Source organism: Heptranchias perlo, chromosome 22 (genome assembly GCF_035084215.1).
Source record: "Heptranchias perlo isolate sHepPer1 chromosome 22, sHepPer1.hap1, whole genome shotgun sequence".
Taxonomy (NCBI): domain Eukaryota; kingdom Metazoa; phylum Chordata; class Chondrichthyes; order Hexanchiformes; family Hexanchidae; genus Heptranchias; species Heptranchias perlo.
In genome coordinates this window covers 17,799,677-17,814,480 of record NC_090346.1, presented here as the reverse complement: position 1 = coordinate 17,814,480, position 14,804 = coordinate 17,799,677, and the positions used below count along the sequence as shown (strand labels likewise).

At 47.6% G+C, this 14,804-nt stretch overlaps 1 protein-coding gene across 1 annotated transcript in view; it reads right to left on the bottom strand.

The window, feature by feature from the left end:
• The window catches only part of LOC137340543 (interleukin-21 receptor-like), an 88,257-nt gene that overhangs the window by 17,986 nt on the left and 55,467 nt on the right, over positions 1-14,804 (bottom strand). The gene's annotated exons all lie outside the window — the stretch shown is intronic.

Sequence of the window (14,804 nt, the reverse complement as noted above, 5' to 3'; positions counted from 1 at the left end):
ATCCTTTTTAAACAATGGTACTACGTTTACAATCTTCCAGTCCTCCGGTACCTCCCCTGTATCTTGTGAGGATTGGAAAATGATCCTCAGAGCATCCGCTATTTCCTCCCTGGCTTCCTTCAATAGCCTAGGAAACAATCCATCCGGCCCTGGTGACTTATCAACTTTCAAGGATTCCAGCCCCTCGGGTACTTCCTCTCTCGTTATGTTTACCTTATCCAATATTTCACACCTCTCCTCTTTAACTACTACGTCTGGATCATCCCTTTCCTCTGTGAATACGGAGACAAAAATACTCATTTAAAACCCTACCCACATCCTCTGCTTCTACACACACGTTACCCTATCATCCCTGATAGGCCCCACCTTTTCCTTAGCTATCCTCTTGTTCTTAATGTACTGATAAAACATCTTTGGGTTTTCTTTAATCTTACTAGCTAATATTTTTTCATGCCCTCTCTTTGCTTTCCTTATTTCCTTTTTTACATCATCCCTGTACTTTCTATACTCCTCCAGGCTTTCTGCAGTATTTAGTTTTCTGTGAGAGTCATAAGCTTTCTTTTTCTGCTTTATCTTGCCCCGTATACTTCTAGACAACCAGAGGGCTCTATATTTGGCAGTGCCACCCTTTTTCTTTGAGGGGACGTGTCTGCATTGTACCTGTAGAATTTCACTTTTTAGTACCTCCCACTGGCTTGCCACTGATTTCTCCTCAAGTAGTTGTGTCCAGTCCACTTCTGCCAAATCACCTCTTAGTTCTGTAAAATTTGCCTTCCCCCAATTTAAAATGCTTACTCCTGATTTAACTCTGTCCTTTTCCATAATAATGCTAAAACTAACTGAATTGTGGTCACTATCCCCAATATGGTCACCCACTGTCACTTCACCCACTTGCCCATCTTCATTTCCCAGGACTAAATCTAGAATTGCATCCCCTCTTGTTGGGCTTGTCACGTATTGGCTAAAAAATTTCTCCTGGACACCGATCAAGAATTTTGCGCCCTCTGTGCCCCTCACACTGTGTGAATCCCAGTTGATGTTATGGTAGTTGAAGTCCCCTACTATTATTGCCCTCTTATTTTTGCATTCAGAAATTTGCCTACATATTTGTTCTTCTGTCTCCCTTTCGCTATTCGGGGGTCTATAGTACACTCCTAGTAGTGTGACTGCCCCTTTTTTATATCTTTGCTCAACCCATATGGCCTCGATTGATCCATTTAGCATATCATCCCTTCTCACAACTGTAATTGATTCTTTAACTAATAATGCTACCCCCCTCCTTTTTTATCACCCACTCTATCCTGCCTAAAAACTCTATATCCAGGGATATTGAGCTGCCAATTATCCCCCTCTTCAAGCCAGGTTTCTGTTATAGCAATGATATCATGCTGCCATGTGTCTATCTGTGTCCTTAGCTCATCTGCTTTGTTTGTAATACTCCTTGCATTGAAGTATACACCCTTTAACCCCGTCAAATTCCTGTGCTGAACACTATTTAGCCTTTGCTTCTTTTGCCTTTCTGAGTCGCTAACTACATCACTAACTGCTTTTCTACCTCCCGTTTCTTCGAACTAAATCCAGAACTGCCCCCGCTCTTGTTGGGCTTGCTATATACTGGCTAAAAAAATTCTCCTGAATGCAATTTAAGAATTCTGCGCCTCTATACCATTTACACTGTTTGTATCCCAGTTAATATTCGGGTAGTTGAAATCCCCTACTATTACTGCCCTATTGATTTTGCACTTCTCAGAAATTTGCCTACATATTTGCTCCTCTATCTCCCTCTGACTGTTCGGGGGTCTATTATACACTCCCAGCAGTGTGACTTCCCCTTTTTTGTTCTTTAGCTTAACCCATAAGGCCTCATTTAATGCTTCTTCTAAAATACCATCCCTCCTCACAACTGTAATTGTTTCCTTAACCAAAATTGCCACCCCCTCCTTTTTTTATCCTCCTCTCTATTGCGTCTGAAAACCCTGTAACCAGGAACGTTGAGCTGTCAGTCCTGCCCCTCTCTAAGCCACTTGTCTATCTGTGCCCTCAGCACATCCTCCTTATTTCCTATACTCCTTGCATTGAGGTAAATACATTTAAGTTCTGCCAAACTCCTCTGTTGTTTATTTTCTAACCTTCGTTCCCTCTGCCTTCCAGACTCACTCACTAATTTTCTGCCTTCCATTTCCAGTTCCAACTTTATCCCATCTGAATCCACACTCAGGTTCCCATCCCCCTGCCAAGCTAATTTTAAACCCTGCCCAACAGCACTAGCAAACCTCCCCACAAGGATATTGGTCCCAGCCCTGTTGAGGAGCAACCCGTCCGGCTTGTACAGGTCCCACCTCCCCCAGAACTGGTCCCAATGCCCCAGGAACCTAAAGCTCTCCCCCTTGCACCACCTTTGCAGCCACACATTCATCTGCTCTATCCTCCTATTTCTATTCTCACTAGTAAGGAATCTTACAACACCAGGTTATAGTCCAACAAATTTATTTTAAAATCACAAGCTTTCGGAGATTATCCCCTTCGTCAGATGAATGAGTGAAAAGGTTCTCAAATCGCATATCTTATACTAGGCTGGGACAGCATCACACCAATCAAAAGGTGTCGTTGTTATTCAAACAGGCCAGTCACGGAGAACAGCACGTCCCAGTACACTGGATATACATTGTGTCAATTACACAGACAGGCAGAAAGAAACCCAAAATGGCAGAGAGAGAGAGAATATTAAAAAACATAATTTTTTTCCTTTTTTTGCTGGTGGGGTTACGTGTAGCGTGACATGAACCCAAGATCCCGATTGAGGCCGTCCTCATGGGTGCGGAACTTGGCTATCAACTTCTGCTCGACGATTTTGCGTTGTCGTGTGCCTCGAAGCGTTCTCCAAGGCGGCCTTCGAGACACACGACAACGCAAAATCGTCGAGCAGAAGTTGATAGCCAAGTTCCGCACCCATGAGGACGACCTCAACCGGGATCTTGGGTTCATGTCACGCTACACGTAACCCCACCAGCAAAAAAAGGAAAAAAATTATGTTTTTTAATATTCTCTCTCTCTCTCTGCCATTTTGGGTTTCTTTCTGCCTGTCTGTGTAATTGGCACAATGTATATCCAGTGTACTGGGACGTGCTGTTCTCCGTGACTGGCCTGTTTGAATAACAACGACACCTTTTGATTGGTGTGATGCTGTCCCAGCCTAGTATAAGATATGCGATTTGAGAACCTTTTCACTCATTCATCTGACGAAGGGGACAATCTCCGAAAGCTTGTGATTTTAAAATAAATTTGTTGGACTATAACCTGGTGTTGTAAGATTCCTTACATTTGTCCACCCCAGTCCATCACCGGCATCTCCACATCATATTCTCACTAGCGCATGGCACTGGGAGTAATCTGGAATTTACTACCTTTGAGGGCCTGCTTTTAATCTCTTTCCTAACTCCTTAAACTCTGCCTGCAGGACCTCATGCCTCTTTCTACCTATGTTGTTGGTCCCGACATGAACCACGACCTCTGGCTGTTCACCCTCCCCCTCCAAAATGTTCAATGACATCCTTGACCCTGGCACCAGGTTGGCAACATACCATCCTGGAATCACGTCTGCGGCCGCAGAAATACCTGTCTGCTCCCCTAACTATTGAATCCCCCATCACTATTGCTCTCCTGACCTGTCTCCTCCCCCCAATACACCTAAGCCACCCATGGTGCTCTGGCTGCACTCCCGAGGGGAACCCTCTCCCCCACCAGTTCCTAAATCTTGTGGCCTGTCGCTCTCAACTGGCAAATGTTGGAACGTACTGATTAAAGCAGAACAGCGGTGAGCTATTTATTGAAATTCCTCCTTACTGTAGTTTGTTCCTGTCCAGCAGTCATCCTGCACAAGGTCATTGCAACTTACTAGTCCTTTTGCGAGCATTATCAATTCTTTGGGCAACTGCAGAGTTGCATTGCTTCGATTTTTATCAGAAGAAGCTAAGAGCAGATGGGAGGATAGCTCAAAACTTCAGACCAAAATCTCTGCATGGCAACTGGCTCAGCCAATCAAAAATGAAAAAATAAGGCCCATCGCATGTCAGTGACACATTTTTGTATCTCACCAAGTCATCCAGATAACTCAGCCGTGAGTTCAACTCCAGGGCTGCATCCTTTCTGAAAGAGTTATCTATGAATTCAAAGCTTGTGAAACTCAGGAGAGGAATCAGAATTTTATAAAGGATGAGGAGGGTTCAGCCTTTCAACTCACTGGGAGCATGTGGTCTGCTTTGTTATAATGGTGACCAAATAGAAAGTGTTAGTATTGCTACTCGTTACCTTGGAGACCAATTTCCTCCCCTCCTCGCCTGAAGACGTTGACTCTTACTGGGATTCAGATTCCCTCCCAAATGGGAAGGGGTTTGGTCCTTTGGGGGATTCTATACAATGGGAGTGAATGGGAAGGGGTTTGGTCCTTTGGGGTTCTTTACAATGGGAGTGAATGGGAGGGGGTTTGGTCCTTTGGGATTCTATACAATGGGAGTGAATGGGAAGGGGTTTGGTCCTTTGGGATTCTATACAATGGGAGTGAATGGGAGGGGGTTTGGCCCGTTGGGATTGCAAACAATGGAAAATTGGAAAGGGTTTGACCCTTCGGATTCCAAACAGGTCAGGTATTCATTCATCCAGTGCGCAGACTGCGGAAAGGTATCTGCAAAGATGAACTGCCAACAATTGTAATAGAAGAGGCCTTTATCAGTGCAGCATTCGAATGGGCAGGAAGTCTATCTCCTTCATCTTCATGTATCTGAGAGTGTCATCTCCTTGCCCTGCCACCTACTTTTGACTGAGTTTCCTGTCACTACATCAAGTGTCGGATGTTTTGGTTCTCTTTGCCCTAATAAGGTCAGCAGCTGGCACCCATGGGCATCATGAATATTTTTTGAAGATCTCCTTTATTTTACAGTCAGCTTTCAGTGATGCCCCACATCTAAATTCTTGAGTTCTGCAACCAACAATCTACTGAAAGTTCAGCTTCTTGCATGACATTTTGGGGAATGCATCTGCTGCTCAGCAAACAACTGACATCAGGTCCGGGGAGGGGTCCGGGGGACATCGGGTCCACAGGATCAATGGGAAGGGGTTTGGTCCATGGGATTCTGTACAATGGGAGTGAATGTAAACAGTATACGGGTAGTAAGAGGAGGGGTGGGGCCAATGAGGGACCATAATGGAGATCTACTCATGGAGGTAGAGGGGATGGCCGAGGTACTAAATGAGTACTTTGCATCTGTCTTTACCAAGGAAGAAGATGCTGCCAGAGTTTCAGTAAAGGTAGATATAGTTGAGATACTGGATGGGCTAAAAATTGATAAAGAAAAGGTACTAGAAAGACTAGCTGTACTTAAAGTAGATAAATCACCTGGTCCAGGTGGGATGCATCCGAGGTTGCTGAGGGAAGTAAGGGTGGAAAATGTGGAGGTACTGGCCATAATCTTCCAATCCTCCGTAGATACAGGGGTGGTGCCAGAGGACTGGAGAATTGCAAATGTTGCACCCTTGTTCAAAAAAGGGTGTAAGGATAAACCCAGCAACTACAGGCCAGTCAGTTTAACCTCAGTGGTGGGGAAACTTCTAGAAATAATAATCCAGGACAGAATTAACAGTCACTTGGACGAGTGTGGATTGATATGGGAAAGCCAGCACGGATTTGTTAAAGGCAAATCGTGTCTAACTAATCTGATTTGAGTTTTTGATGAGGTAACAGTGAGGGTAGATGAGGGCAATGCAGTTGATGTGGTGTAAAGGACTTTCAAAAGGCGTTTGATAAAGTGCCGCATGGTGGGCTTATCATCAAGATTGCGGCCTGTGAAATAAAGGGGGCAGTAGCAACATGGATACAGAATTGACTAAGTGACAGGAAACAGAGAGTAGTGGTGAACAGTTGTTTTTCAGACTGGAGGGAGGTGTACAGTGGTGTTCCCCAGGGGTCGGTTCTAGGACCACTGCTTTTCTTGGTATATATTAATGACTTGGACTTGGGTGTACAGGGCACAATTTCAAAATTTGCAGATGACATAAAACTTGGAAGGGTAGTAAACAGTGAGGAAGATAGTGATAGACTTCAAGAGGATATAGACAGGCTGGTGGCATGGGCGGACACGTGGCAGATGAAATTTAACGCAGAAAAATACAAAGTGATACATTTCAGTAGGAGGAACGAGGAGAGGCAATATAAACTAGAGGGCACAACTCTAAAAGGGGTACAGGAACAGAGAGATCTGGGGGTGTATGTGCGCAAATCATTGAAAGTGGCAGGACAGGTTGAGAAAGCGGTTAAAAAAACAAACCGGATCCTGGGCTTTTTAAATAGAGGCATAGAGTACAAAAGCAAGGAAGTTATGTTAAACTTTTATAATTTATACAATAAGATTTAAGGTGATTGGCAAAAGAACCAAACCGTGGTTTACCCTGGGAGTGTTTGATGGGACAGTGTAGAGGGAGCTTTACTCTGTATCTAACCCATGCTGTACCTGCCCTGGGAGTGTTTGATGGGACAGTGTAGAGGGAGCTTTACTCTGTATCTAACCCGTGCTGTACCTGCCCTGGGAATGTTTGATGGGACAGTGTAGAGGGAGCTTTACTCTGTATCTAACCCGTGCTGTACCTGCCCTGGGAATGTTTGATGGGACAGTGTAGAGGGAGCTTTACTCTGTATCTAACCCATGCTGTGCCTGCCCTGGGAGTGTTTGTTGACACTGAGTGAAAAAAAAAACTTTTATATATAAAAAAATTCAAACCACATGGCACAATGTACAATGAACAGTGAGTAGTCCCACACTGTACCTGTTCAATTGATTACCTGTTATATGAGAAGTTAGTAAAGGCATTTGAAACTGTTTATTGAGGTGTTGTACTTTCCCCTCCGCTGCAAACTGTTCTCTACCTAACAGTCACTGCAAACTGTCAGAAAATAATTAATTGTGTGAGGTGCGTTGAGCAGTTTGGTGGCGACACAGATAGTTGCAGTACACTCCTGACATCTGCTGGTGGAACTGAATAGTGCAGGCAGCTGAAGATGTACACAACATGCAACCAGGGCCTAGCCAGACAACCTGTGAACAATTCAGATTTGTTCCCATTCAGGTTCAGACAGGAGACCAGGAGCACGGGCCTGTCCCACAGTGTGAGACACCACCATGGTTGGGGAGAGTAGGAGAGAAGATGAGGTAAATCGAGAAGTGGTGATCAGGTGACGCGATGCTCGGTGTTTTGAAGGCTGCAGATTGTAGGAGGGAGGGAAGACTGAGAGAGGGGAGGAGTTCCACAGTTTCGATGAGTGTTGATTGGACACAGTCGTGATTCAAGGAGAAGGAAGTATGTAAGACGGAGCAGTTGGAACTTAGAAGGAACAAGAAGGGAAAGTTCCGATCATAGTGGGATCAGTAAAATAGAGAGAACAGAAGAGTATGAAAGATTGGAGGTTAGAACTGTGAGAGGGGATCACATCACCGCAGAGAACAAACGTTTTCTATATTCTGCCCACATTCTGCTGAGATTGGTAATTACTGTAGTTTTTGTGTTTGGGACCCAGTCCGCTCGGGTTTGGTGAAGAAAGTCTCATCGGGCTGGACTGGACTGTAACATGAGCCCCTGTCCCATTCCCCCACAAGAAAACGTCCCGCCATCAGAAACTGGTACTGAAGAGAGAGTCTCCCACAGAACCCCTTCAAATAAAGAACAGTGAAACTAGCACTCCTTTTTAAAGAGAGATGGAAATTGAACCTTGTAGTGATCACTTTATGGGTGTAAAGCGAGTGTGACGAGGGCCAATTTTGGGGACCAATGTCCCATGCCCAAAGTACGTCTGTTTTAGGCCTCCTCTGGGAAATTGGATAGTGAAAAGGAGATTTTCTTGTGGAGGTAGAGGGTACGGCTGAGGTACTAAATGAATACTTTGCATCTGTCTTCACTAGAGAAGAGGATGCTGCCATTGCAGCAGGTAAAGGAGGAGGTAGTAGCAATATTGAATAGGATAAAAATAGATAAAGAGGAGGTAATTAAAAGGTTGGCAGTACTCAAAGTAGAAAAGTCACCAGGTCCAGATGGGATGCATCCTAGGTTACTGAGGGAAGTAAGGGTGGAAATTGCAGAGGTTCTGGCCACAATCTTCCAATCCTCCTTAGATATGGGAGCGATGCCAGAGGACAGGAGGATTGCAAATGTTACACCCCTGTTCAAAAAGGGGAGAGGGATAAACCCGCCAATTACAGGCCAGTCAGCCTAATGTCGGTGGTGAGAAAACTTTTAGAGACATTAATCTGGGACTAAATTAATTGGCACTTGGAAAAAATATAGGCTAATAAATGAAAGTCAGCACGGATTTGTTAAAGGAAAATCGTGTTTGATTAACTTGATTGAGTTCTTTAATGAAGTAACGGAGAGGGTTGATGAGGGTAGCACGGTTGATGTTGTGTATATGGACTTTCAAAAGGCATTTGATAAAGTGCCACATAATAGACTTGTTAGTAAAATTAAAGCCCATGGGATTCTTCTTCGGCAGACCCTCAGGGTCGAGGATGACTTGCTTCCACTCCGGGAGGGTGGGTTCTGCGGTGGCTGAATAGTCCAATCCTGGAGCCGCAGACTCTGCCACAGGTGGGGCAGGTAGTGTTTGATAAGGCGGGCGGGTGAGATGCTCTGGATTCTGCGCGCTCTTTCCGCTGCTTACACTTGGCCTCTGTGTGCTCCACTCGGTGACGCTCGAGGTGATTGGTGCCTTTGCGGATACTTCTTCTCCACTTTGGGCGTTCTAGGGCAAGCGATTCCCACGTGTCGGTGGGGATGTTGCATTTTTTTAGGGAGTCTTTGAGAGTGCCCTTATAGTGTTTCCTCTGCCTTCCTAATGATCGCCTGCCATTGCGGAGCTCGGAGCAGAGCACTTGTTTAGAGAATCTTGTGTTGGGCATGTGGACAATGTGGCCCGCCCATCGCAGCTGGTTGAGTGTGACCAGTGCCTCAATACTGGGGATGTTAGTCTGGGAGAGAATGCTCACGTTGGTACGCCTATTCTGCCAATGGATTCGCAGGATTTTGCGGAGGCAACGTTGATGATATCTCTCCAGGGATTTGAGGTGTCCGCTGTACATTGTCCATGTTTCTGATTCGTACAGGAGGGCGGGGACCACAGCTGCTCTGTAGACCATGAGCTTGGTGCTGGATCTGAGGTCTCGGTCTTCGAACACTCTGTTCCTCAGGCGTCTGAAGGCTACACTGACACACTGGAGTCGATGTTGAATTTCATCGTTGATGTCTGCTCGCACCAAGAGGAGGCTCCCGAGGTATGGGAAATGATCCACGCGGTCCAGAGGCTCCCCGTGGATCTTGATGGTCGGGGGGCAGTGCTGTGTGGCAGGAGTGGGCTGGGAGAGGACCTTTGTTTTCTGGATGTTTAGCCTGAGGCCCTTTCTCTCATACGCCTCGGTAAATGCGTCGATGATGGTTTGTAGCTCGGCCTCTGAGTGTGCGCACACGCAGGCGTCGTCTGCGTACTGCAGCTTGATGACAGAAGTTGGGGTGGTCTTGGTTCTGGCCTGGAGGTGTCGAAGGTTGAAGTTTCCAGCTTGTCCTGTAGGTTAGCTCCACTCCGGCGGGGAGCTTCATGGTGATGGGGTGGAGTGTTGCAGTGAGGAAGATGGAGAAGAGCGTTGGTGCGATGACTCAGCCCTGCTTGACCTCAGTTTGCACTCGTATTGGGTCTGTGGTGGAGCCGTTGGTGAGGATCATGGCTCGCATGTCATCGTGGAGCAGGCAGAGAATGGTGACGAATTTCTGCGGGCAGCCGAATTTGAGGAGGATCCACGATCCCTCACGATTGACAGAGTCGAAGGCCTTTGCGAGATTGAAGAAGGCCATGTACAGAGGGTGATGCTGCTGCCTGAACTTTTCCTGGACTTGTCGCGCCCTAAAGATCATGACCATTGTGCCTCTTGACGGGTGGAAGTCGCACTGAGACTCAGGGAGGAGCTCTTCGGCTACTGGAAGGAGGCAGTTGAGGAGGATTCTGGCAATGACCTTTCCCGTGGCGGACAGTAGGGAAATCCCTCTGTAATTTCCGCTGTCGGACCTATCTCCTTTCTTGAAGATGGTCACAATTACGGCCTCTCTGAGATCTCCCAGCATGCTCTCTTCCTTCCAGACAGGGGTGATACGGTCGTGTATTCGTGTCAAGAGTGCCTCTCCGCCGTATTTAGTGCTTCAGCGGGGATTCCATCTGCGCCGGGGCCTTGTTGTTTTTCAGCTGTCAAAAGGCTTTTTCGACCTAACAGCGGGCTGGGGTTGTGTGAGATGTTGGAGGGTAACGTGTTGCGGGATGGTGTTGAGGGCACTTGCGTCGAGGACTGGGTCTTGGTTGAGGAGCTCCTCGAAGTGCTCTCTCCAGCGGGCATTGACTGCCTCTCTGTCTTTGATGAGCGCCTCTCCATGTTTGGCTCTCAGTGGGGTGGGTCCCTGGGCACTCGGACCGTAGATGGCTTTAATTGCGCTGAAGAAGCCGCGCACGTCGTGGTTGTCGGCGAGTTGCTGAGTCTCCTGCGCTCTTTCCACCCACCATCTGTTCTTTAAGTCACGGGTTCTTTGTTGCACCTCGGCCTTCAGTTGTCTGTAGGCTCGTTTCCTCTCGCTCGAGTTTTGGTGGAGCTGCCAATTCAGGAACGCCTTGTGTTTACGGTCTAGGAGATCCTGGATCTCCTGATCGTTCTCGTCGAACCAGTCTTGGTGTTTCCTGGTCGAGAGACCGAGCGTCTCCTCGCAGGTGCTGACTATGGTGGCTTTTAGGGCGGACCAGACGCTGTGGGCACTCTGCGGCTCTGGTTCGTTGGTCGTCGCCAGGTTGGTTGTAAGGCGACAGCTGAGTCGATCTTTCTTCTCAGGGTCTTTGAGTCCAGTGACATTAAGTCTCCTGCGGCAGAGTTTTTTCTGCTGCTGCCGGTTTGGGGCCGGGTTGGTGGAGATGGTAGAGTGGATTAGTCGGTGGTCAGTCCAGCAGTCGTCGGCTCCGGTCATGGCGCGGGTGATGCGGACATCGTGTTATTGTGTTTTATTTGATTCATATTTTTAACCTGTCCTCGCCCAGGTCGGGTCCTCGTAGCTGCCGCTCCTTCCTCGCCGCTCCCGCTGCTCCAGTGGATTGGTGGACGATGAGTGTTTGTTAGTCCCCGTCCTACAGCAGAGCCCGGTCTCTAATTGTCTCGGATTTCCCTGCCATTGGGCCAAGACCTCGCTCCGCTGGGACTGTGTGGTGGTTGGAGTGCAGCAACCACCCCCCGTTAAAAGAATCCACGCACAGGCATCTTCCTTCCCAACCCTACCCTACCCACCCAAATGAATTTCGGGACCTGGAACGTCAGGACCCTTATGGACAATCCCAACAGCGACAGACCTGAACGTCGCACTGCCATCTTTACCCGGGAACTCCGGCGCTACGACATCGTCATCGCTGCCCTGAGCGAGACACGGCTGGCAGGAGAAGGCCAGCTTAAAGAACAAGGCGGTGGATACACCTTCTTCTGGAAAGGCAAACCAGAAGAAGAACGCCGTCTCTATGGGGTCGGCTTTGCTGTAAAAAACAAATTGGTTGGACGTCTCAACGAACCCCCCTGCTGGGTAAATGAACGCCTCATGACCCTCCGGCTCACCCTGGCCCAGAATCAGCACACCACAGTCGTCAGGGCCTACGCCCCGACCCTAGACGCAACAGACGAGATAAAAGAGGCATTCTACTCTGGCCTTGACCAACCGCTTTCCCGTATCCCAAAGGGAGACAAGCTGATTCTTCTTGGTGACGTCAATGCCAGAGTTGGGAGGGACAAAAGCCTTTGGAAAGGCGTGTTAGGCAAGGAAGGCGTAGGGAAAGCAAACCCCAATGGAGTCCTCCTCCTGACGAAATGACTAGAACATGACCTCGTCATAACGAACACCCTGTTCCACCAAAGGGACAAGTACGAGACCTCATGGCAACACCCCCACTCCAAGCACTGGCACCTAATAGACCACATCATCGTCCGAGCGAGGGATCGCAAAGGTCCACATCACCCGCGCCATGACCGGAGCCGACGACTGCTGGACTGACCACCGACTAATCCGTTCTACCATCTCCATCAACCTGGCCCCAATCTCCATCAACCCCCATGGGATTAAAGGGGCAGTGGCAGCGTGGATACTAAATTGTCTAGGGGACAGAAAGCAGAGAGTAATGGTGAACGGTTGTTTTTCAGACTGGAGGGAAGTATACAGTGGTGTTCCCCAGGGGTCAGTATTGGGACCATTGCTCTTTTTGAAATATATTAATGACCTGGACTTGAGTATAGAGGGTGTAATTTCAAAGTTTGCAGATGACGCAAAAATCGGAGATGTAGTAAACAATGTGGAGGATAGTAACAGACTTCAGGAAGACATAGACAGGCTGGTGAAATGGGCAGACACATGGCAGATGAAATTTAACGTAGAGAAGTGTGAAGTTATGCATTTTGATAGGAAGAATGAGGAGAGGCAATATAAACGAAATGGTACAATTTTAAAGGGGGTGCAGGAACAGAGAGACCTGGGGGTGCACATACACAAATCTTTGAAGGTGGCAGGACAAGTTGAGAAGGCTGTTAAAAAAGCATATGGGATCCTGGGCTTTATTAATAGAGGCATAGATTACAAAAGCAAGGAAGTTATGCTAAACCTTTATAAAACACTGATTAGGCCTCAGCTGGAGTATTGTGTTCAATTCTGGACACCACACTTTAGGAAGGATGTCAAGACCTTAGAGAGGGTGCAGAAGAGATTTATTAGAATCGTACCAGGGATGAGGGACTTCAGTTATGTGGAGAGACTGGAGAAGCTGGGGTTGTTCTCCTTAGAACAGAAAAGGTTAAGGGGAGATTTGATAGAGGTGTTCAAAATCATGAATGGTTTTGACGGAGTAAATAAGGAGAAACTATTTCCAGTGGCAGAAGGGTCGGTAACCAGAGGACACAGATTTAAGGTGATCGGCAAAAGAGCCAGAGGGGAGATGAGGAAATATTTTTTTACGCAGCGAGTTGTAATGATCTGGAATGTGCTGCCTGAAAGGGCGGTGGAAGCAGATTCAATAGTAACTTTCAAAAGGGAATTGGATAAATACTTGAAGAGAAAAAATTTACAGGGCTATGGGGAAAGAGCAGGGGAATGGAACTAATTGGATAGCTCTTTCAAAGAGCCAGCACAGGCACGATGGGCCGAATGGCCTCCTTCTGTGCTGCACCTTTTTTTATTCGTTCATGGGATGTGGGCGTCGCTGGCAAGGCCAGCATTTATTGCCCATCCCTAATTGCCCTTGAGAAGGTGGTGGTGAGCCGCCTTCTTGAACCGCTGCAGTCCGTGTGGTGAAGGTTCTCCCACAGTGCTGTTAGGAAGGGAGTTCCAGGATTTTGACCCAGCGATGATGAAGGAACGGCGATATATGATATTATGATATTATGATTAGTGGAGTTGGGAGTCAGACCTTCGCTTCTCAGGATTCGTCAGAGGTCGCTGTGGTCTAATTTTTTCTGAGGAGCCGGAGTGCTCCCTGACTCCACAGTATCGCGATCTCCCCCTCCCAGGACTTACCTACGTACTGCAGCCCGCGAGACAGTCCAACATTCATTATCTTCAAACGGGAGGGCTGCCCGTGGAAGTGCAACAGACGCCGGCAACTCACCCAGATAATGTTAATAAGGCCCAATTTTGGGCCGGCCTCAGGTCTCCCAGTTTGGGTGCTTACTCCATGTGCGGGGTCCATTTCTGGCACGAAAATGAGCCTGAAGGAATTCCCACTTTAGACTCACTCCGTGCTGTTGTTACGTTCGAGTCTCACTGGCTAACTTTATTTTCCAAAGTCCCTGCCTTAGTGTTGAGACATTGGGCGCTAAGTTGGGCTTTTTAATTGTTTCGGCGCTACACGGCCTCTCTGACATCCAAGATGGCGTCTTGGATGTGCACGCACGTTTCCAGCGTGACGTGCATCGGACGCCATCTTGGTATGGGAGTTAGAGCAGGCGCAGATAACGAACGCTGCAATCATGTAAAGTATGGAGAAAATGGCTTCAATCAGTGTGCAACGCTGATTTAAAGTGATAGACTCCATTTTGGGACTTAACGCTCAACTCAACGCACAGTCTTAACCCCGACCATCTGAACATGTCTTAGAGTGCCTGGAGGACCCCCCACCGGCGCTATTTAAAGGGACTATGCAGGATTTACAGGTTAGTGGCTGGATTAATGCTTCTGGCTGCCGAGACTGTTGTAATTGTTTTTGGAGGTCTCCTATACTTGAATATTAGGACCAGGGGACATAGTTTAACATTTAGAGCCAGGACGTGCAGGAGTGATGTTAGGAAACGCTTCTACATGCAAAGAGTGGAGACATTTGGAACACTCTTCTACAGACGGCAGTTGATGCTAGCTCACTTGTGAATTCTAAATCTGAGATTGATAGATTTCTGTGAACCAAGGGTATTAAGGGATACGGGGCTATGGCAGGTAAATGGAGTTAGGTCACAGGTCCACCATATCTCGTTGAATGGCGGAACAGGCTCGAGGGCCTGAATGCCACGGCCACTTGCTGCCTCCTGATATGCGCCACCTTCTCCTGCAAGAAAGCAGGACGTGTGTTTGGCTGATGTACCTGTCATGGTTGAATAGCTGCCAGTGTGTGTGGCCTGTGAGTTGTGGGTGGGCTGCTTGCGACAGTGGTAATGTGTGAGGGTGGGAGGAAGCATCTGATTGGAAGAGTTGAGAACTGATTGGGGGGGGGGGGGTGTAGT